The sequence below is a fragment of the Oryzias latipes genome, chromosome 12, assembly GCF_053564925.1.
Source record: "Oryzias latipes strain Hd-rR chromosome 12, Olatipes_Hd-rR_3.1".
NCBI lineage: Eukaryota > Metazoa > Chordata > Actinopteri > Beloniformes > Adrianichthyidae > Oryzias > Oryzias latipes.
In genome coordinates this window covers 26,722,428-26,747,325 of record NC_136248.1, presented here as the reverse complement: position 1 = coordinate 26,747,325, position 24,898 = coordinate 26,722,428, and the positions used below count along the sequence as shown (strand labels likewise).

At 41.8% G+C, this 24,898-nt stretch overlaps 1 long non-coding RNA gene across 2 annotated transcripts in view; it reads left to right on the top strand.

Moving 5' to 3' along the window:
• Positions 1–24,573, top strand: part of LOC144996199 (uncharacterized) — a 128,631-nt gene extending 104,058 nt beyond the window's left edge. For both annotated transcript variants that reach the window (XR_013659235.1, XR_013659236.1), the window contains exons 2-3: positions 20,023–20,106; positions 22,577–24,573. This is a non-coding gene — a long non-coding RNA (uncharacterized LOC144996199). The remainder of the gene's footprint in view (positions 1–20,022; positions 20,107–22,576) is intronic.
• Positions 24,574–24,898: the final 325 nt, after the last annotated feature.

The window sequence follows — 24,898 nt, the reverse complement described above, 5'->3', positions numbered from 1 at the left end:
AGGTACCTAGTATCGGGCCGTAACGACAGTTTTGACTAGTGTTTTACTAAAGACTAGAGTGTTCCATAAGAACACAGCATCACCCGTTCATCAACTTCCATTGACATCATGAATACTTTAAAATGCACCTACCACACACACGACAATGGTAGGTTCCATTTTCAACGAGACTCAAGCGAAGTGCAAGACACACCTGTGCTCCCCTTAACCCCTTAACGTTTTATGCACTACATCTCCCATGATGCATTGGGTTAAAGTGACACAGCGCACAATGAGATCTGTTGTTAAACGTCTTAAAACCACAACGAACACACCTCAAACTGTTTTTAAATCTTCTAACTTAACTTTTATTACATCTTTTAGAAAAAAACAGCTGCAGCTTCCAGTTTTTCTGCCACAATTGTCTCTAAAATCAGAAAAGGTTGAAAAACACTGGTCTAGATGACCCAACTCCCAATGTTAAAGTGCCTAGGATAGCACAAGAGTTACAATGTGGTTGCTTTTCTCCATGCCCCTCTACAGGCCCGTGGAAACCTACAGCATCCATACAGGTCAGCTACCATACAGGTGACCATACCTTTATACAGACTGCAACTGCTTTTGTGTAATCTTTTGTGTCTGTTTTCTGGTCCATCTCTGGTGTTGTGAACCGATAAATAAGGAATCGAAGGGATTGACGTCCCTGACCTGCAAAAAAATGGGGAAAAATGCGTCTTTTTAGAATGTGTTTTGTACATTGTGTGTTTTGTTTGTGCGCACAGTGATCAATGAATCAAGAAGAACTGCAGATTGACTCATCAAACAACAGCAGATGAATCCCCCGAGCGGGTACAGTGAAGCTGTCAGCCTGTAGGATGGGGGACAGCTGCACCCCGACAGCAGGACTGGGGAGAAAATGCAACAGAAATAATGAGATGAGGGAGAATATGCAGGCAAAAGACAAACTAACATATCTGATGTGTTTGTGACAGAATGCCAGAGGGAGGTGGAAAAACAGACAGCCAGTGGAAGTGTGCATGAGAGGGCTCTTATTATCTCAACAGAAAACATGATTCTCATCATCATTATTATGGGGCAGTACGGACTCCTTTCCGCTTTCCATAGATCACAGACACGCGTTCAAAATGGATTTTCTTTTTATTTGAACTTTTCAAACTTTTGACTGGGTGCTGTTAATCACCTGTGGTCTGATGGGCTGTTCTTTGGAAGCACAAACCAACGAATCAACCAGCTGTCAGCTGTTGACGCTTCATCTTTATGCTCGATGCTTGTGCCTGACGGTGCATCTGAGGTGTTTCTGCTGAAGCCACAGACTATCTGTGCTTTTTTCTTTGTTGCATCTCAGATTTAGTTTCTGAAGATGTTGCTTTTTTAGGGCCCGAGCACGGAGTGCAAGGACCCTATTGTATCTGTTAGGTTTATTATTATTATTATTCTTCCGACTTTTCCGTCGCCTTTTTGAGGCCTTTAACATACCCCAAAACTCACCAAATTTTGTATACACATCAGGAGTCGCGAAAAATTTCATATTTTATAGGAGAACGGCATAGGTAAACAAAAATGGCTCGATAGCGCCACCTGCAAAATTTGTTTTCGCGAGCACCTCCATATGCTTTATAGTACAAACCTGATTTTAACAGGGCATGTTCATCAGATAGAAACCTACAAAAAAGTCTCTTGGGACCAAGCTGTCAGTCGCACAGGAAGTCTGATATTTTGATGACAATATGTCATTTTTGCTGTATTTTGGTCATTTGCAGGCCTCGCTCTAGAACGAACTCCTCCTAGAGATTTGAGAGTAATGACTCCAAACTTTGGTTTTGTAAACTAGACACATGTCCGATGTTAAATTGCAAAGCTTTTAAGTTTTTATGGATGTTTGTGACCATGGCGGCGCGTCAAAATTGGAGGTCGTTTCGAAGACACGCCATGAAAAGAAAAATGGCCATTACTCAGCCATGACTAATCCAATCTGATCCAAAATTGATGTGCATGATTGTAGTCTGACTCTGAACACATCTGCAGTGAAAAAATCTGGAAAAAGTGTAGCGCCACCTGCTGGCAAGAGGAAATGACATGTTTTACTTGGAGCATCACTACTCCGAGTAGGACGAGCCGACACACCTGAAAATGACGTCCACCTGTTGAAAAGCCATTGAAGTTTACTCTGACAAAAAACCATAACTTTCAATGCGGGGGTGTGGTCGTGACAGAGCGGCAAAGTTGGGCATCTCGCTATGCACACAAAAGTTGCTCTCACGTGCACATTCCTTGTCCAATCTCACTGAAATTCAATGGATATGATGAAGCTTCTATTCTGAACCCATGGATATGACAATCTTGGACGAGCTCTATAGCGCCACCTAGTTATTGCATTGGGCACATTCTGCCCTGTATTTTCTCTTTGCTTTGTCCGATGTGCATGAAATTAAAACTGGAGATACTCAGAAGGGTCCTCTCTCATCATGTAAAGTTTCATGGGTGTACACCTGACGGTGCCTGCGTAACAGGAAGTGGTCGATTATGTGCACCCAAATAATAGAAATTTATTATAAATCAGCCGTTTGTCTCAGGAAGCTGAGATTTCAGAATTAGATGCCTTTAATAACCTCCAGCTTTGATATGTAACACTATAGGGTCTACGAGAAACTTCATCACTTGATTTTTTTTTAATGAAATTTTGGACTGAACAAAGATTTTTAGCATAAATTCTGTTTAGGTTATCAGCACCAAGAATTCAACTTTCATAGGCATTTATGTGCTACTGCTTCCTAAAAAATTCAGAATTATTGAAGTTACAGGTGAACTTTTAGACATCATTTCATCCAAAAAGGTCCGAAAACGTCTTTTTAGGCAAAACTGCAAACACCTATTTTTTTGCATAACTTATCTTTCAAATATCAGCACAAAAAAATTAAAAACGGTAGGGATCTGTGTTTGCTGCCTTCCATATTTTTTTCAGACTTAAAAGTGTAACAGATGATTTATAAAAAATCCTTTTTCATCCAAAAACCTGTGTTAAATCTGTCTAGACTCCAAACAAACATTTTTTTATGGTAACTTATGTTTCAACAATCGACACCAATTTTCACAGACCTATAGCTAAACATGTCCCATAGCTACCTGAATATTTTCATAGATATAAAATGAACTGGTCATTCTAACATCTGGCATTTTAACATCTAACATCTTACATGTCAAAGCCTCTCTCAGCCTGGCTCTGCTGAAGGAGTCGTGTTACAACCCCGCCCCCTCCTGCTGGGACCCCTGCTATGTAAATTAGCAAGCAGTGAACAGAGAGATGAGGAGTAAAGGCCTGTTCACACCGGGACGAATTTCGCCGGCGATTTTCGCCGACGTTTAACGCCTCGTGACTAAACAAAGGGCACCAACGAGAGTGTGCACACCGACGCGAAAAAACGCCAGGCGTTAAAGCGTCAAAAAAAAAAAACGCCTCGGGTTCGTTTTTTTTTTTCGACGCGTCGCGTCGAAATCTACTCGACCAATGAGAACGGCGCTTTTGCTCACGTGTCTGGAGCTTCTGAAGTTACAGTAAAACACAACTTGGGGGCGCTCAAACACAAAACTGCCTTGCTGAGCACACATACCAGCGAAGAAGATAGACGCCAAGTAGCGTCTACACTGCCGCGAAGCAATAATGACGGACATTCTAAAATATCCCCGAACCAAGCACCAGTTGGAGCAACTGGTGCTTGAAATATTCATGTTTTCTTTGTTTGATTCTGACAAGCGCGTAAATACTTGCTCTCTTCTTCTGAGTGAAAAGCGACTTTAAGAAGCGTAAAGTTGCGCAGCGCCACCTTGTTTACAGGAGTATTTCTGTTTTACATTAAGCGCCATCTAATGTCAGGGAATGAAATTGCATGTTCACTCCACTCATCGTCAGCGAAAATCGCCTGGGTGTGAACACAAAAAACGTGGCGAAAAACGCTGGCGAATAACGCCTGGCGAATATTCGTCCCGGTGTGTACGGGCCTTAAGAATGGCCATTACTCAGGCATGCATAATCCAAAGACAGCCAGTTAAACACTGAAAGACATATTTTTTCGGTATGTCTTTCATACATCTTTAGTATTAAAAACTCTCCAAGATGAATGTGCCTGACTCCACCTGCAGGTGGATCACAGACTTCCTGACGGACAGACAGCAGTATGTGAGGCTGGGGAAGCTCGTCTCAGATACTCGGACCACAAGCACCGGATCCCCCCAGGGCTGTGTCCTTTCACCCCTGTTACTCTCCCTGTACACAAACAGCTGCACAGCTGGTCACCTGTCTGTCAAACTCCTGAAGTTTGCTGACGACACCACACTCATCGGCCTCATCTCTGACGGAGATGAGTCGGCCTACAGGAGTGAAATAGCCAGGCTGGTGTCATAGTGCAGCGCTAACAACCTGGAGCTTAATGCTCTGAAGACAGTGGAGATGACAGTGGACTTCAGGAAGGCCCCAGCCCCCCTCCCCCCTGTCATCCTCTGTGACTCCCCGGTGACCTCTGTGGAGTCCTTCTGCTTCCTGGGAACCATCATCAGCCAGGACCTCAAGTGGGAGCAGAACATCAGCTCCATCACTAAGAAGGTCCAGCAGAGGATGTACTTCCTGAGGCAGCTGAAGAAGTTTCACCTCCCTGAAAAGATGCTGATAGACTTTTACACCGCCATCATCGAATCCACCCTCACGTCCTCCATCACAGTCTGGTTCGCTGCGGCCACGGCCAGAGACAAGGCCAAGCTGCAACGCGTCATCCACTCAGCAGAGAAGGTGATCGGCTGCCACCTCCCGTCTCTCCAGGAGCTGCACATCTCCAGGACCTGGAGACGGGCAGCCAGGATTGTAGCCAACCCCTCTCATCCAGGACTTAATCTCTTTCGGCCCCTCCCTTCTGGCAAGAGGCTCCGGTCCATCAGGACCAGGACCTCGCGCCACAAGAACAGCTTCTTCCCCACTGCAGCCAGCCTGCTGAACAGAACCCCAACTCCCCCAGGTGACCCCCCCCCCCCCCCCCGCCCACCAAAGGACTGTCGGTGCCACTTACAGGCCCCACCATCCCAGCCCATCTGTGCTCCCACTTTAATTCACCTTACTCTACTGTATATAGTGTGTTGTTGTTGTTAACTTAATTTTTAACTTATTCTTAATTGCACTATACACCAAGTCAAATTCCTCGTTTTGTAAAGTGCGCTCTACTGAACCTGGCAATAAAACTTTTTCTGATTCCTGATTCTGATTCTGATTCTATTAATCATTGTTTTTTATTCATTCAAAATGCAATTAAATCAATATTTTATTTTTTTTCTTTTCCTTTTTCTTTTTTTTTTATCTCTTATATCCTTTTTTATAATCAATGTTTGAACTTCTTTTCCTTTCTATTGTCATGGTTTCAGTTTGTTGTCTTTTTTTTCGCTTTAGTTCTTGTTCTGTCTTGTTTGGTTCTGTTTCCTGTTTTATTTTGAAAGGTTTCCTGTCTTGTCATGTTTCTTGAGTTTTACTTCCTTTGGTCCCCATCTGCCCTAATCGTGTTCACCTGTGTCTTGTCTGCCCTGTCTGTATATAAGTCTTGTCTCTGCCTTCCTCCTGTGCTGGTCCATTAACTTCTGCTCATGTTGATCACGTCTTCTTGTCTGGCGTCCATATCCCTTGCCATGCCACAGTAAGTTTTTGTTTTTAGTTTTGTCATCCTGCTCTGCAGCGCTTTTTGTTAGTTAAATAAACCCACTTGCCCTGAACCCGTTTGCCTCCCGTCTCTGCGCCTGGGTCCTACCTGCTCTCGAGCCTCCCCCCCACACGACATCTATACATCCAATGAAATTAAACTACAAATCAACAAACACAACTGATAACAAATGTCTCTAAAAAATGATGTGTATATTTGCAGAACCTTAAAAACACCAAACAAATAACAAATGCTTCCCAATTAAAGCACAAAAAATGGAACACAAAATGTAAAACCCAAGTTAGAAATTGCAATTTGAAAAAGATACTTTTTTCAGCAGCTTTTCAAAATCAATCACCAATTCTACTCTTCTGTGGATGAAACAAAGTACTCCAGAACAATAAAGCCATTTCTCTAAGTCTCTCTCACCTTCAGTTTTAAACAAGGTCTGTGAAAATCCACCATACATTGGTCACATGAACTCAGAGACCTGCTAAAAGTGCACAATTGTAAAAGCTCTTTTATATAGACAACTGTTTGTTTGCTTAGAGCTCTAAATATAAAAAAAAATGCTTTTCTATCACCTAGACACAGATGGAGAACCATATCAACTGGATTAATAACAGGGTGGCATGTTTAGACAACATGAAGCTGTCCATCACATTTTTGACCTAAACATGTAAACACATCCTTGGCTCTGCGGTTAGGAAATGGTATTTGGGAATCTCTTTATACCAGGAGCCAGCCTGGCCATTGGAACATCGCCACAGTGCCCATCCAGACTGGGACAGCAACGGGGTCCACTTCAGAGCCGTGAGCTGCTGTGTTTAACTCCAGCTGTCCCAGCAAGGGAGACAACTGCAGCAACATCCACTGACCAAGCTGACAAGCCCTGGCAGAAAAGATCCCCACAAGAAAAACACTGGCTCAGGCAGGCTGGTCAAAAAAAAATAGTTTTGCCATTGTCTTGCAGCTCGCAGATCAAGTGGTTTAGTTTTCCAGTAATGTCAGTCAAGAATGCAAGTTCAGATTCACCATATTCATATTCACCATATTCAACAGACATCTCCTCCAATAGCACCTTAAAAATCCTGTGCTGTTTTGCTTTGCAGCTGAGGTTGTTTACGATTTTCAGAATAAGAGTCATTATATGTCCAGAGCCAATCACTTCTGCACATAAGGCCTGCTGGTGAATGACGCAGCAGTAATGCAGACATTTTGGAAAGTCTGGGTCAGCTTTACAGTGAGTGATGAAACCTGTTTGTCTATTGATCATAGCAGGAGTCCCATCTGCAGTCACTGCTACCAGCTTTTCTAATTGTACCTTTTTCAGCACAAAAACTCCTTCACCGTGTTATACATTTCAACTCCTCTTGTAGTTGTCTGTTAGGGCAGATGTGTCAGGAGTTCTTCTCTTGTGGAAACCAAAAGCTATGCTGTACTGTTGCCGTCCACAGACTCATCACACTGGACGTTAACCACCTGCACTTTGCAAGATCCCGGTCCAGCTAATTGGCCAAGTTATCAGACATAGCTGACACTCATCTAGACATTGTAGTGGAAATTGAATGAGTTCTATTGTTCTCATCCTTAGGGACAGTGATAGCAATTATCATCATTGCTTGAATTTTTTTCATGCTATATGCAAAAGTCTTTGTCCCTTAAGGCAACAGATTACAGCCCCCCCCCCCCCCCCCCCCCCCCCCCCAGGCTGCTGTCGTATTAACAATAGCTTGGAGCTCCAGAATGGACAAGAAAAAACGACGAGAATGGCTCGAGCAGGGCGTTGCTCACGGGGCGGTCGCTCGTGCCATGCGGTCGCACGTGCTCGGGCCCGCTAAATGCTACTTGTAGCTTTAATTATTATTATTATTCTTCCGACTTTTCCGTCGCCTTTTTGAGGCCTTTAACATACCCCAAAACTCACCAAATTTTGTATACACATCAGGAGTCGCGAAAAATTTCATATTTTATAGGAGAACGGCATAGGTAAACAAAAATGGCTCGATAGCGCCACCTGCAAAATTTGTTTTCGCGAGCACCTCCATATGCTTTATAGTACAAACCTGATTTTAACAGGGCATGTTCATCGGATAGAAACCTACAAAAAAGTCTCTTGGGACCAAGCTGTCAGTCGCACAGGAAGTCTGATATTTTGATGACAATATGTCATTTTTGCTGTATTTTGGTCATTTGCAGGCCTCGCTCTAGAACGAACTCCTCCTAGAGATTTGAGAGTAATGACTCCAAACTTTGGTTTTGTAAACTAGACACATGTCCGATGTTAAATTGCAAAGCTTTTAAGTTTTTATGGATGTTTGTGACCATGGCGGCGCGTCAAAATTGGAGGTCGTTTCGAAAACACGCCATGAAAAGAAAAATGGCCATTACTCAGCCATGCATAATCCAATCTGATCCAAAATTGATGTGCATGATTGTAGTCTGACTCTGAACACATCTGCAGTGAAAAAATCTGGAAAAAGTGTAGCGCCACCTGCTGGCAAGAGGAAATGACATGTTTTACTTGGAGCATCACTACTCCGAGTAGGATGAGCCGACACACCTGAAAATGACGTCCACCTGTTGAAAAGCCATTGAAGTTTACTCTGACAAAAAACCATAACTTTCAATGCGGGGGTGTGGTCGTGACAGAGCGGCAAAGTTGGGCATCTCGCTATGCACACAAAAGTTGCTCTCACGTGCACATTCCTTGTCCAATCTCACTGAAATTCAATGGATATGATGAAGCTTCTATTCTGAACCCATGGATATGACAATCTTGGACGAGCTCTATAGCGCCACCTAGTTATTGCATTGGGCACATTCTGCCCTGTATTTTCTCTTTGCTTTGTCCGATGTGCATGAAATTAAAACTGGAGATACTCAGAAGGGTCCTCTCTCATCATGTAAAGTTTCATGGGTGTACACCTGACGGTGCCTGCGTAACAGGAAGTGGTCGATTATGTGCACCCAAATAATAGAAATTTATTATAAATCAGCCGTTTGTCTCAGGAAGCTGAGATTTCAGAATTAGATGCCTTTAATAACCTCCAGCTTTGATATGTAACACTATAGGGTCTACGAGAAACTTCATCACTTGATTTTTTTAATGAAATTTTGGACTGAACAAAGATTTTTAGCATAAATTCTGTTTAGGTTATCAGCACCAAGAATTCAACTTTCATAGGCATTTATGTGCTACTGCTTCCTAAAAAAATTCAGAATTATTGAAGTTACAGGTGAACTTTTAGACATCATTTCATCCAAAAAGGTCCGAAAACGTCTTTTTAGGCAAAACTGCAAACACCTATTTTTTTGCATAACTTATCTTTCAAATATCAGCACAAAAAAATTAAAAACGGTAGGGATCTGTGTTTGCTGCCTTCCATATTTTTTTCAGACTTAAAAGTGTAACAGATGATTTATAAAAAATCCTTTTTCATCCAAAAACCTGTGTTAAATCTGTCTAGACTCCAAACAAACATTTTTTTATGGTAACTTATGTTTCAACAATCGACACCAATTTTCACAGACCTATAGCTAAACATGTCCCATAGCTACCTGAATATTTCATAGCTATAAAATGAACTGGTCATTCTAACATCTGGCATTCTAACATCTAACATCTTACATGTCAAAGCCTCTCTCAGCCTGGCTCTGCTGAAGGAGTCGTGTTACAACCCCGCCCCCTCCTGCTGGGACCCCTGCTATGTAAATTAGCAAGCAGTGAACAGAGAGATGAGGAGTAAGAATGACCATTATTCAGGCATGCATAATCCAAAGACAGCCAGTTAAACACTGAAAGACATATTTTTTCGGTATGTCTTTCATACATCTTTAGTATTAAAAACTCTCCAAGATGAATGTGCCTGACTCCACCTGCAGGTGGATCACAGACTTCCTGACGGACAGACAGCAGTATGTGAGGCTGGGGAAGCTCGTCTCAGATACTCGGACCACAAGCACCGGATCCCTCCAGGGCTGTGTCCTTTCACCCCTGTTACTCTCCCTGTACACAAACAGCTGCACAGCTGGTCACCTGTCTGTCAAACTCCTGAAGTTTGCTGACGGCACCACACTCATCGGCCTCATCTCTGACGGAGATGAGTCGGCCTACAGGAGTGAAATAGCCAGGCTGGTGTCATAGTGCAGCGCTAACAACCTGGAGCTTAATGCTCTGAAGACAGTGGAGATGACAGTGGACTTCAGGAAGGCCCCAGCCCCCCTCCCCCCTGTCATCCTCTGTGACTCCCCGGTGACCTCTGTGGAGTCCTTCTGCTTCCTGGGAACCATCATCAGCCAGGACCTCAAGTGGGAGCAGAACATCAGCTCCATCACTAAGAAGGTCCAGCAGAGGATGTACTTCCTGAGGCAGCTGAAGAAGTTTCACCTCCCTGAAAAGATGCTGGTAGACTTTTACACCGCCATCATCGAATCCACCCTCACGTCCTCCATCACAGTCTGGTTCGCTGCGGCCACAGCCAGAGACAAGGCCAAGCTGCAACGCGTCATCCACTCAGCAGAGAAGGTGATCGGCTGCCACCTCCCGTCTCTCCAGGAGCTGCACATCTCCAGGACCTGGAGGCGGGCAGCCAGGATTGTAGCCAACCCCTCTCATCCAGGACATAATCTCTTTCGGCCCCTCCCTTCTGGCAAGAGGCTCCGGTCCATCAGGACCAGGACCTCGCGCCACAAGAACAGCTTCTTCCCCACTGCAGCCAGCCTGCTGAACAGAACCCCAACTCCCCCAGGTGACCCCCCCCCCCCCCCCCCCCGCCCACCAAAGGACTGTCGGTGCCACTTACAGGCCCCACCATCCCAGCCCATCTGTGCTCCCACTTTAATTCACCTTACTCTACTGTATATAGTGTGTTGTTGTTAACTTAATTTTTAACTTATTCTTAATTGCACTATACACCAAGTCAAATTCCTCGTTTTGTAAAGTGCGCTCTACTGAACCTGGCAATAAAACTTTTTCTGATTCCTGATTCTGATTCTGATTCTATTAATCATTGTTTTTTATTCATTCAAAATGCAATTAAATCAATATTTTATCTTTTTTCTTTTCCTTTTTCTTTTTTTTTTTATCTCTTATATCCTTTTTTATAATCAATGTTTGAACTTCTTTTCCTTTCTATTGTCATGGTTTCAGTTTGTTGTCTTTTTTTTCGCTTTAGTTCTTGTTCTGTCTTGTTTGGTTCTATTTCCTGTTTTATTTTGAAAGGTTTCCTGTCTTGTCATGTTTCTTGAGTTTTACTTCCTTTGGTCCCCATCTGCCCTAATCGTGTTCACCTGTGTCTTGTCTGCCCTGTCTGTATATAAGTCTTGTCTCTGCCTTCCTCCTGTGCTGGTCCATTAACTTCTGCTCATGTTGATCACGTCTTCTTGTCTGGCGTCCATGTCCCTTGCCATGCCACAGTAAGTTTTTGTTTTTAGTTTTGTCATCCTGCTCTGCAGCGCTTTTTGTTAGTTAAATAAACCCACTTGCCCTGAACCCGTTTGCCTCCCGTCTCTGCGCCTGGGTCCTACCTGCTCTCGAGCCTCCCCCCCACACGACATCTATACATCCAATGAAATTAAACTACAAATCAACAAACACAACTGATAACAAATGTCTCTAAAAAATGATGTGTATATTTGCAGAACCTTAAAAACACCAAACAAATAACAAATGCTTCCCAATTAAAGCACAAAAAATGGAACACAAAATGTAAAACCCAAGTTAGAAATTGCAATTTGAAAAAGATACTTTTTTCAGCAGCTTTTCAAAATCAATCACCAATTCTACTCTTCTGTGGATGAAACAAAGTACTCCAGAACAATGAAGCCATTTCTCTAAGTCTCTCTCACCTTCAGTTTTAAACAAGGTCTGTGAAAATCCACCATACATTGGTCACATGAACTCAGAGACCTGCTAAAAGTGCACAATTGTAAAAGCTCTTTTATATAGACAACTGTTTGTTTGCTTAGAGCTCTAAATATAAAAAAAATGCTTTTCTATCACCTAGACACAGATGGAGAACCATATCAACTGAATTAATAACAGGGTGGCATGTTTAGACAACATGAAGCTGTCCATCACATTTTTGACCTAAACATGTAAACACATCCTTGGCTCTGCGGTTAGGAAATGGTAATTGGGAATCTCTTCATACCAGGAGCCAGCCTGAACATTGGAACATCACCACAGTGCCCATCCAGACTGGGACAGCAACGGGGTCCACTTCACAGCCGTGAGGCTGCTATGTTTAACTCCAGCTGTCCCAGCAAGGGAGACAACTGCAGCAACCTCCACTGACCAAGCTGGCAAGCCCTGGCAGAAAAGATCCCCACAAGAAAAACACTGGCTCAGGCAGGCTGGTAAAAAAAAATAGTTTTGCCATTGTCTTGCAGCTCGCAGATCAAGTGGTTTAGTTTTCCAGTAATGTCAGTCAAGAATACAAGTTCAGATTCACCATATTCATATTCACCATATTCAGCAGATATCTCCACCAATAGCACCTTAAAAATCCTGTTCTGTTTTGCTTTGCAGCTGAGTTTTTTTTTATGATTTTCACAATAGGAGTCATTATGTGTCCAGAGCCAATCACTTCTGCACATAAGGCCTACTGGTGAATGACGCAGCAGTAATGCAGACATTTTGGAAAGTCTGGGTCAGCTTTACAGCTTACAGTGAGTGATGAAACCTGTCTGCAGTCACTGCTACTGGCTTTTCTAATGGTACCTTTTTCTGCACAAAAACTCCTTCACCGTGTTATACATTTCAACTCCTCTTGTAGTTGTCTGTTAGGGCAGATGTGTCAGGAGTTCTTCTCTTGTGGAAACCAAAGGCTATGCTGTACTGTTGCCGTCCACAGACTCATCACACTGGACGTAAACCCTCTGCACTTTGCAAGATCCCGGTCCAGCTAATTGGCCAAGTTATCAGACATAGCTGACACTCATCTAGACATTGTAGTGGAAATTGAATGAGTTCTATTGTTCTCATTCTTAGGAACAGTGATAGCAATTATCATCATTGCTTGTTTCTTAATCTGATAAAAACCTTCTTCTACTTGATGAGAAATTGAGCAGGTCTAAACGAGGCTTAGATTTAAGAATTTTTTTCATGCTTTATGCATAAGTCTTTGTCCTTTAAGGAAACAGATTACAGTCCCCCCCCCCCCCCCCCCCCCCCCACAGGCTGCTGTCATATTAACATTATCTTGGAGCTCCAGAATGGACAAGAAAAAACGAGAATGGCTCGAGCAGGGCATTGCTCACGGGGCGGTCGCTCGTGCCAGGCGGTGGCACGTGCTCGGGCCCGCTAAATGCTACTTGTAGCTTTAATTTTCTGTTGCAATTTTATGACAAACATTGATAATAGCAAGACACGGTTATTTTACTTCCTTTAGATGCATTTTATTAACCTGAGCGGAAGCTGTCATACTTAATGAAGCCTCAAAGTCGCACTCAGATTATTTTTTAAACTATTTTGAAAGCATTCCAAGTGGTCTTGTAATTGTGATTGCGGTTTTCAGCCCAAAAAAAATGGTGTTGTTTTCTAGGACAAATTTTCTGCAGAGCAGCAGTTGTGGGTGCGACTGTTGGCATGGAAGGCCATCTCTTCCTCCCTTCATCCGTACATTCTTTCCCGCTAGCTTTCAGCCCTTCACACCCCCTACCTAACATTAATAATGCAACAAATATGGCAAGCAATAAAAAACGGTGCTTTAGACCAAAAATGGTTACTCTAAAAAAAAAAATTCTGAAAAGAGTTTGGAAAATTCCTTCCAGTGAGTATGTAAAGCTGTACATTTAGTCAGCAATGTATGTTTAGAGCGTTAGCATTAGGCATCCTACAGGTTATTCCATTATACAGAAGCATCAAGCTAGTGGACATGGGCATTACTGCTTTTTTAGTTAGAAATACACTGAAGATGTATCAGAGTACATTAATAATTTTTCATGAACCTTCCATTGTGTTTTGTAAACTGTCTAGCAGTTTTGCAGTTGAACTTCATGATCGTTTGAACATTAGATCACAAAAAAGGAAAGGCATAAAAGATCGATCTCTATTTTCATGGATCGATTATTGATTCATTAAGCTTGAATCAATTCAGATCAATTAATTGAGTTTATCAACCCAGCCCAATTAAAAACGCTCAAAACACCATTTTATTGAGAGTGGGTCCTTCTTTGAACTGAGCAGCTTTTGGCTGTGTGGATTATAGCTGAGCAGTGTCTGAGTGGTTGGGTACACAGCAGGAAATTGTGCTGAAAAATGGCTTCTTGCCCTTATTTCCCTCTTGACTGTGGTGTGTTAAGTGCTTTGATTCAGCCATTAAAAGTGCAGGGCGTTTAAACGCCTAGGATTCATCTGACTCCCTTCTCCAAGCCATCCGGTCCGGTCCAAGCAGACCGTGTCCATCCACAGTGAAGAACAAAAGGGACAATTTTAAAATACATGGCTACTTTACACAAGGCTTTGCGCTCTGTGTGCATAAAAGGTACCAGAACTGACAAATGTGATGTAAGATCACAGCAACAGACTCTCTATATCTTCCAAATAGGCATTAATAATTCAGCTGCAGTTCTGTCAGATTCTGTGTTTTCAGATTTCTGACTGGCATCGGTGAAGAAATCAAATCTGTGCACACAAGGCAAAACATTCAAATCAAATGAAAAGCTGGGCTCTGTCCAAAGCAAAGGAAACTGGGCTGTAGGATTTCACCAGATGATGACACACAATGTTTTGCACACGTCTACGACTGACATTTCATCTTCAATTGCTTTGACATTTAGGTGAGTGTGGAATGTAGGATTCCACTTGTTTACAATTTAGTTTACAATGTCTCACTTTAACTTTGTTCAAGGACTCCAAATCAGAAGTGTCCATATGCTTCTTACTGGTTTTCCAGAAATCCGGCCTTATCTGATGTTGATTTCGTGTGCTCAGCCAATACGGAGGTTCAATGGCACGTTGGTTGTAAATAATGTACCGGCTTTCGAGGCCTGGAATTGGACAACCCTACACCTAAATAAAAATGTTACGACAAGTTACAGGTGGAAACCCAGAGAAGCAGATCCAGGAGACAAACCTGAAGGCCGATTAACGCTTTAACCCAACAAAAACTAACCACAGGCGTGGAGCGAACTCTAGAAAACGAAACAACTGACAAGACCAGAACATTTACAGAATAACGCTGAAATCAGGCTAAAGAGAAATCATGCGTTTGTCAGGTATGATAGGTGAAGGCGGAACCCAAGAAGCAATGAACTAAGGTTGGAGAGATTAAACAGTTTATTTAGCAGTCGTGAGGTTATCCATAGTGTCCAAGAGTGTTCTCGTAATTTGGAAAAACATTCAGGATCTAAAAGGCAGGAACAGGAACGGTCTCAGCAAGAAGGAGAAATCCAGGAGGGGAAGGCAGAGATCAGAATCCGAGGACGAAGGCGTGGGTCGGAGGCATGGAGGGTAGAGAGATCCAAGGCAGAAGGTATTCTGGATGACAGCAGAGAATTGACCACTTTCTGGCACTGAGAGTGGTGTGGCAGTGTCTCAAGAAGAAGTGCACACTGGAGATCTCATCTGCTAACAGCTGCAAGAAGAGGCAGGGCTGAATCCTGACAAATGAGGCCAGAGACCCAACCGTCTTCAAGGCCGTGTCACACGGCAACTGCGTATATTTTGTGCATTTTCCACGTATGAATTTCGGTCTTTCGTGATACAAGCTTGACATATGTATTTTATAAGTGTTTTGTTGTGTTCATCATTCATGGATGTGCGCAGATGTCTGTCAAGGGTTTCGGCCTACGGGTCTTCACGTGAATTTAGTTTTGATCTGTTTTGAGCCTGTATTGAGAATTACGCAGTTTACGCATATTTTACGTAGTTTATACACAATTATTTCGTAAATCTTAAGCAATTGTTCTTGATTTTTGCAAGATGCATATACAAATTGGTGGCTTTACACAAGCGGGTAGCTTACACATACGTCCACGTTTGTACCTCAGACTTTTCACGCATCTACCACCGATGTATCTGTAACGGTTTCGGTTTCTTTGTGTTTTGTTCCTTGATTTCCTGTTTTATTTTGTAGTACTTCCTGTTCTGTTGTTGTTTCGAGTTTTGCCCTTCCCCATCAGTCCTGAGTGTTTCCACCTGTGTCTTGTTGCCTTGTATGTATTTAAGTCCTGTCCTTCCCTTCTTCCTGGCTGGTCCATATTGTATTCTTCCCCGGTTTCTGAGCTTAGTACATTTCTAGTGTTTCGAGTTTTGCCTGCCGTATGCAGTGGTCTTGTTTTTGTCTTTAGTTTTGTTATTAAACCCTAATCCCTGCATCCTCCTGCCTCCTCTCCTCTCTGCGCCTGGGTACTTCTCTTTTCCCCCCGTAACAGTATCATGTATACGGCACACATATCACTTTAAAACTGCATCATTGACGCACAAATCACTAATGAATTGCGTATAAACAGCACTTTAATCACACACGGTTACTGTTCTATGATGATTTATGTTTTCTCTGTGTGGTTTATTCGTACTTCTTCCGTGATTTTAACGTAGTTTATTTGTGATACATCTGAGAAAACCATATGTGACCAACCACAACTTTTTCTCATTTTTTCCACATATATTTAAGGGTGAATGGCCGATGAAGTGTGCATTATCACTTTTTAACACACGCCGTGAAAGCCTAAACCGTCTGACGCGAAGCGCCGCACTTCCGCGAAGCGCTGCACTACCGCTGCAGTCAAGATTTGGCGATATAAAGCGATATATAAAAACGCTGATCTTTCCCATGGGTTGAATAAAGCATCAGATCAGAGAGAAAGTTCTCCTCTTACCGCTTGTTTTGGTCCAAATGATGAAGCAAAAGGTTGTTTTAAAGAAGCTGGCGCAGCTAGGTGACCGGAACTTCTTTTTTCACCGTGCGGTTATCCTTTGGTATATCCCTTTTTAATGCACACCCAGCAGCCAATCAGAATCGAGTATTCACCATGCCCATGGTATAATCACGTATGACCAATTTTCATTTATGCAATACGCGCAAAACGTACGTAGTGGCTGTGTGACGTGGCCTTCAGAAACCTATGCAGAAGTCAGAACTCTGTCCCCCCTCAAGAGTACCCAATGCACTTCATCTCCCAGCAACCCCAGCGAGCAGTTTCTGAGTAAAGCACACCTGACTCTCATTTGACAAATCAACCACAGCATGTTTAAGCTCTGCACTGAGCCTCAGTGCGAAGTATTGTTTGTGCCACTCTGCCTGCATTACCAAACGTCGTATTTGGATCTGATCGATTGTCTCCTGACCCTGTTTCTGACGGTTTTCCTGCACCTGCCCCGATTCTTGCCTGGATCCTGACTACCCTGTCTCTCCTCTGATGCTCTCATGCCTGTTATTGACCCCTGCCGGCCTGACCCTGATTTAGCTTTGTGGAATTTAAGCTGAGCTAATAAACCTGCTGCATTTGGAACCAGCCATCTGCTATTTCTGGTGGCAGTATCCCTTTCAGGGTCACTGAGCCACTGGAGCCAACCTGGCTACTGTTGGACGAAGGCGGAGTACATTCTGAAAAGGCTCTCAGTCTGTGGCAGGGCCACATAGTCACTCACACATTCACACACTTTCATTCACACCCACATATACAGGGACAATTTAAAATGTCCAGTCAACTTATGAAGCATGTTTTTGGACTGGGAGGAAGTCGGAGGGCCTGGAGAAAACTAGCACATGCACCAGTAGAACATGCAAACTCCACACAAAAAATAGTCCCAGCTCGGATTTGAGCCAGCACATTCTCACAGTGAGGTAATAGTGCTAACCACTACACCACTGTGGATCCAGAGATCGGTTTTCAAATACAGAAAAAAATTAACTAAAGTGAAGCCATGACAGCTCCATGGAGAACCACATGAACCACAGGTGGAGAATCCAGTAAAATAAAGAAAAAAACGGTATAGAAAATAACCACAAAATAAAAGGAAAAATGAGAATTAATAATAGAACATAAGTTTGCAGCACATATGACAACACTTTGAAGAACTTGTTTTTTAAATGTTTATTTTTCAAATGTCTAAAACCAAAACAGCGACGTTCCATGTCTCCATTGGTAACCTTCTCAGAAATTTACATTTTTGATTTTTTTTCCTTAATTCTATCATCAATTACTGTAGTTTTGACCCTAAAGAGAGAAAGAGTTAAGCATGGTTGTGTCTCATCAAGCTGAGGTCTTCTAACTGTGGAGACACTACAGCAGCAATGGCTAATATTTGAGTGAAATTAATAATAATAATGGATTAGATTTATCTGCGCTTTTCCAGATGCTCAAAGCACTTACATTGTGTCCATTATTCATTCACTCCTCATTCATACTTGGTGATGGTAAGCTACTCTTGTAGCCACAGCTGTCCTGTGGCAGACTGACAGAGGCGTGGCTGCCATTTCGCGTCTACGGCCCCTCTGACCATCACCGGGATCATTCATACACATGCACATGGCAGTGGAGCCACACTAGAGGCAAGGAGGGTGAAGTGTCTTGCCCAAGTACACAGCAACATTTGGCTGGTGGGAGCGGGGAATCGAACCGCCAACCCTTCTATCATTGGACGACCCGCTCAACCACCTGAGCCACTGTCACCCCTGGTTAGTTGGTTTTGGCCAAATTTGTCCTAAAATTTACACTTATACTCCCAACCAATATATATAGTATTTTTTTTCTGCACATCTAGACTCAGAAAACTAAATTACTAGTCATTAGTACTACTGATGACACTCCAATTTAGCAGGTCTCTATTTCATCAGGACAGAAGGTTTTTCTTTCCCTTTTTTTCAAGCAAAGATATTTTTCACTTCCCTGAAAAAACATAGAGTTCATTTCTAGCAGAAGAAGATGTCCGGCCCTTATTCCTGAGGGCAGACGTGTTCCTCCTGCCTCTGCGGTGCGGAGGACCACACAAACTTGCAGCATGTGGCCAAAGTCCAGATTCAGCAGCATCCTGTCATCAGGAAAGAATGGGCCATTAGTTCAGTTCAACCGTTTCACCTCCCGTAAGCTGCTACTACAAATAAAGCATCTTGTAACAAAACCCTGAATCTCCACGAGGTATGTGGGACTCAAAGATGCTCTAAGCCTCTCTGAGCTTCAGGGAGGCTGTTTTGCCTGAACTCCTTGAAGATGAACATCACTTTAAGATTGAGAGAGCTGCATTAATAAGGAACAGCAACTACATAGGTTCTTTTTCTACTTTTCAATAAGACTTGATCCTCATTAGTGTTTGAGTGACAGCAAGATCATGGCAAACACAACAAAGCAAACAAAACTTCCTTCAGTGTAACTAAAATGTTGTCATCCAAACTGATAAAATGCAGAAGACAGGAAATGAAATGAAGCAGCGATGATTTTTTTAAGCTATTTTATCTTGGATAATTGTGTGTTTGATAGTTCACACGTCTAACTGAGAAATGTCTTCACTCTGCCAGTCTGACTAATGAGTCACTCTCTGAGAGAAAGTGTTTCATTTTAGTTTCATTTTGGAGAAAAGTTATTTGTCTTTTAGATTGAAAAAGGAGAAAAGGCTCTTAAACGTTCTGGGCCTTAAATAAATGTGTCACCTACGGATATGCGCTTGTCCCAACTGGCCTCACACCTAGATATGGGCTTTCTACAGGTGAAAAATAGGCAAACGGTTGGTTCCCCACAAGAAATATCAAGGTCGTAGACCACCTGATGAGCCTGTAGAGTGAAACTGTTCATGCACAGTTTTCCACAGGCACGCTGCAGGCGACAGGTCATAGTGAACAGGCGTGGGTAAGTGAGGGTGAAGTAGATGAGACAGATATTTTCATTTTTTTTTACCTTAAATCCTGCGGACAATTTTCAAACATGATTGAAATTAATAAAGTTTGGCCTCAATTACAAAAGGGGTTTATTCAGACATACCTTTGGTTTGTCTGAAGATTAATAACCCCTCTTGTTAAAATAAAATATGTCCAACACAAAAGGCCCTCAGCTCTCATCTGTTTGCCTAGCTGTTGGACAGGACAAGTTTAAAAAAAAAAAATCCTGCGGACAAGTACCCGGTTAAGCTGCGTTAAAACTAAACACAATTTGAGCGTGGTGGTGCAATTTGGGTGGCGCCCATCGAGAGTTAAAAAACCTGAACTTTGGCCAAGAAGACAAGTCATGTCAATCAGGTAGTCAGCTTTGGCACGCGACAGGTTGTTGATCAGTGGGAGGAGTCCAAAACCAAGATGGAGGAGAATGTGATCGTTCTCGTCTTTCTCTTTATGATATTTTACTTTTTTCCATCGAGATACACAATATAAAAATCCTCTTATGTTATTCTTTTTTTCTCTCTTTTCAGACAAAAGTGGGAGAGCAGGTTGTCAAATTGGGTCACAGAGACATGGAAGTACTGCTGAAAGCGACGTAGCTCCTGCAGCAAATGGTGAGTAAATGGAAGTCTCTGAAGGGTGAATGAACTCAGTCATGGAGGCATGTTCAGCTCTTTGTTAAGCTCTTCAAAATAAATAAACCTGATCTTTCTTGCTTAAAGTCCCTCTATGATCATCTTTTGATCTGTTTTAAAGTGTTCCCAGTGATCACTTAATTATGATTATGTTGTTTTCCAGGACACAGTTTCTGCAGGGCGACAGTAGTTCATTAGACATTTACCTAGAAGTGTGTCTTATGTCTTATGTCTTATACAAAATGTAAATACAAATATTTAAACTAGAAAATAGACAAAAATACTTGCAGAGAATTAATGTTGTTGCAGTTTAACTAAACCTATTGAGATTTTTGCATATGATGAAGGGTTTCAGCAGCACATTTCATGAGAGCAGTCACAAAAAGTGAGAGCATAAAATGACATCAGATTCAGTGCAACAGCATTTTTGACTGAAAAAAATCTGACATAAAATAACAAAAAACAGTGTTTTTTTTTTATTTAAGCGTAAAAAACCAGTCACCGTTTTATGGCTTTTCTTTCACTTGGTAACTGAACAACCACAGCAGTATGGAGACACGGAAGGCTGAAGTGATTGCTTGTCTCAGGAGAGTTCCCAGTTTCTGGACCAGCCGTCTCGTTTCATCCACACCGCTGAGGAGGCTCCGCTCCTGCTAGCTTTGCTTGTCAGGAACTTGTCTCCAAAGCTGCTGTGAAGTCACGACGTGCTGGCAGTGCCGGTTTGTCAGCTTACATAACTGACGTTAGATTGCTCCTCAGGTGGATCACAGCGCATCTTTTAGGAAGCAGCCAGAGCAGAATATTTACAGTTATATATGTGTGGTAAACAGGGATTTTTGGATTTGGCAAAAAATGTATGTTACTTTGGGAGAAATGATTTTAAGAAAAAAAAAAGTATTCAGGTAGAGTTCACAATCTGGTTCGATCTATTCTGAGAGGCTCTATCGCTCTTTGTAATCACAGAACTCTCCAACTTTTGAGGGGTTCCACAGGGTTCAGTTCTTGGACCACTGATTTCTATCCCCTCATGTTTACCTTTAGGTTTAAATAATGCACACAAATATGTTTTAATCCACATTTATGTAGACGTTCAGCTATTCATCAGTTTGACTGTGACAAGACAGGAATACCTAATTTCTTTTATAAAAAAAGAAGAAAAGGTGGAAAATTCGAAAAGCATAGAATAAAGACTACATTTTGAGGTGAATGAATGTTATAATTGACTCAGAGCTGAGCCTCTGTGGTCACATCAAGGCCCACTAGCTTTTTATCACTTTAATGAAACAGCGAGACTATTTTAAACTGTCATAAATTCTGTTTAAATGAGAATGTCAAAAATGGCAGTGCCCTCCTTTGAATTCAGTTTGATCTCACACTGAGCGGACCGAATCCCCTGGAAAAGTCCTGCAGTCACAACAGATGTTCATTTTGAGACAGTATTTCACAAAATGAGCTGGAACCAGGAAAGAAAACAAACCGACAGATGCCATAACCAAATTAACCAAAAACACATTTTAAAACACCTTTTTGAGTTGCTCTTGTTCGTATCTCTTGTCTGGTCTTTCTTTGCTAAATCTTGTTTATCTTATATGTTGTTTGTATTTACTCTATGACTGATCCATTTCAAGTTAGATTGGGAAATGTCAGTCTCATTAAGAACTGGATTATCCGAGCGAACAAACAAATGCAGACTGGATCACAGTTTACTGTTGGGACCCCAAAAGAATCCTGCACTGAAATATTGTCCTTCTCAAGTTCGAAATATAGAATCCAAGATATTTTTCCATTGTTATAAGTTAAAGAAATGTATCAATAGAACTTAAAAAATGTGTCTTGATAGGATTTCTTGAAATAGGTCATGATGTCCTGCCCTTTTAAGACTGAATTAAATCTGGAAATTAACTATAAACACTCATGTTTAAGTGTATTGCTGCAGTAATTGGAACTTGTTGGTCATAAATATGTGTCTATTGCTCAAAAAAGGCTTTTATATCTCTGAGGTATGCATTTCCCCCCCCGAAAAATACCCTATTGTAAGTGGCAAAACAGCCCAACAATCCTGACTGCAGACTACAAACAATAAACATGCACACATGCATAAAACTGTTGTAAGTATCTGATGCGGTTTTTGTCCAGGTGCTTTTGGGAGCACATGTCCTTGTGTTTCCCAGAAGTCGATCCTCTTGTTGGTGGAATTTTGTTTTGTTGGCGTGGGAAGGGTCTGACACACTGAGTCTTTTCTGTTTGATGTTCTGGTTTGTATGTGTACAGCTCTTTTCAATCCTCGATTCTGAACAGCATAGTCATTAGGAAGGTGCTGTGAAGAGTTTTGATTGTTCCAGAGATTTTCTGGGGGGTGAATTACAACTACAAGATGGATCACCATGGTAACGCAGATGTTTTAAGCTTTAAAAGTGACGTTTGATTTTTATACCCCTATGTTTTTCAGAATACCCTCAATTTGTGACACTGACTACCTTTAACGATGCGAATGGGCCAAAAGAAGTGGAAATGACGATGATGGAGGTGCATCCAGTGCAGGACACCTGACAGCATGCAGTGGAGGAGCAGCTTACTGTCGCCTGACAGCTGACACGAAGGGTTCCTGACAAGTTTGGAATGAGAGCGGGAGGGTTTGTGCCCGTGCGTGTTTTTTTTTTTTTCTGTATGCCCTTCGGGCTTGCTAATGTTCTTTCTCCCTCCACATCATTAACCGTAAGAACAAGCTGTTGTTTGACTAACCAATGCACGCTTAGAGGGGGACGCTGTTCCCAAATGATCAATTATTCAATTCACATGGTCGTTTGAAGCGTTGCGCCCATCTAATGTCCTCCACTCTAGTGATTGACAATGTGTAAGTGTGTGTTTTGACCCTTAGACACCTTTTTTTTTCTCACAGCCTCTTACTGCTGTATGGCTTGTGTTTAAAAGCATTGATTTAAAAAAAAATGTACCAGAAATTAAGGAAAAGCTAAACACAAAAACAACAACTGATGCTGCTGAATCACAGCCCAACAAAGATCTTTACTGCCCCCCACTGGAGAGATGAGGGATGTGTGAAAAAGGCAATAGTAAAGAAGAAAGTAAATTCTTCAAGACTTTGGAAAATATCTGGAAAAGAGGTTTTTTGTATATAGAAAACCTATATTTTCTTCAGTTTTCTTATGTATGTCTAAAGAAATTGCTGGCTCAAGTTGAATTTTTGTCAAAAGTTCATTGATAAGATGCCGTTTACTCAAGAAATTTGCATATATGTGATACATAGATGTGGTTGAAACCATAAAATGATATGACCCCACATATGAACACAAGCATCTCTAGCATGTTTCTCACACTCCCGCTGAAAGACTAAAGCTCTGGAACATTAAATGTCTAAAAACCTTTGGGCACTACAGTGTTGTCTCCTAGCAACCAACCAAAAGGGTTTGTAGCACACAGTGAGGTAAATTTACCTCAAATCAGCCAGTAATTTGATTTATATTGTGGATTTCTTTTATACTCTGTATTCTGATTCAAAAAGGCGAGTTTTATTTCCTTTTTTGACCTATCCATGTGAAAAAAACGTCCCACAACAGGAGCAAAGACCCTCTGGAAGACGCTCACATGCAGAATAATTATTTTTCATTTCCATGATATGAGCAGGTTTGGGTAGTGAGAAACAAAAACCCACTAAAGCAGTACATTTTGTGCCAGTTATACTGCTGGCAAGCAGCAGGGACTCTAAGAGAAGTTTTGTTTTTTACTGAGCTGCCTTCGCATTTCATAACTCCTCTGCCAAAAAGGCAAGTTCCCTTTAAGCTGTAATGCTGTGGGATGAAACAATGCAAAGCAGAGCTTCTCTGTGAGGATCCGATAGTTCAGCTTTATCTGGGAGTTCGGTCCCACTCAGCGTGTCTCGCAAGTTTCAAGAGCATATGCTGAGTCCTACTGGTCAGCTTCAGATCCAAGGATCAATCCGCCTCCTCCTCTGGTCCAAGTGCATTAGAAGTAGCTCATGCTGGGAACCCTCCCTAGGGGATCCCTAGTGTTAACAGCAAATTGAACGAGATCCAAGTTTCTTTTTATCTACGGACAGTACGAGTTTTCATAAAATACTCAGCTCATTGCATTTTCCACGTCTGACCAACAGTAATGAATTGATCTCTTCATAGATTCTGCCCATTTTTGAGAACTGACTGTTCTATTTGTGTTTTTAACTTAGAATTTTATTATTTGTTGGTAGAATATATAATCTGAAAAGCTACCATTTATGTAAATTTAATCTGATATACCAACGTTTAAACATCAAGTCCAATTTGTTCATCTTTATCATCATCATCACAGGGCCTATAACTTTTACTGTCGTTTGGTTGTGTATGTGTGTTTGATATTTGGAATTGTTTCTCTATTGTGAATGTGAATTTCTGTAAATTGAAAAATGTGCAATAAAGTTTATTGGAAAGAAAATCATCTTTATTTATGAAGCACTTCATCCCAATTAAAAATGGAACAGCATTAAAAGCTAACAATAATAAAAACTGTTTAAAACAAATTTAACAAATAAGTGAATAAACACAAAATCAAAGAAAACGTCAAGTTTAAAACATAAAACACAATAAAATTGAAAGTAACAAGCTCCCATTCTCACACACTTTCTGAAAACTGTGTGTACGATTTCTTGATTGTGATTGGCTGAATTCTGTTTCTTTAGGACCACTCAAACAGTCTCCCAGACCCAGTTTGACCTTCATTTGCTCCACTTTTTTTTTTTGAGTTGATTCAAAACTGCTGA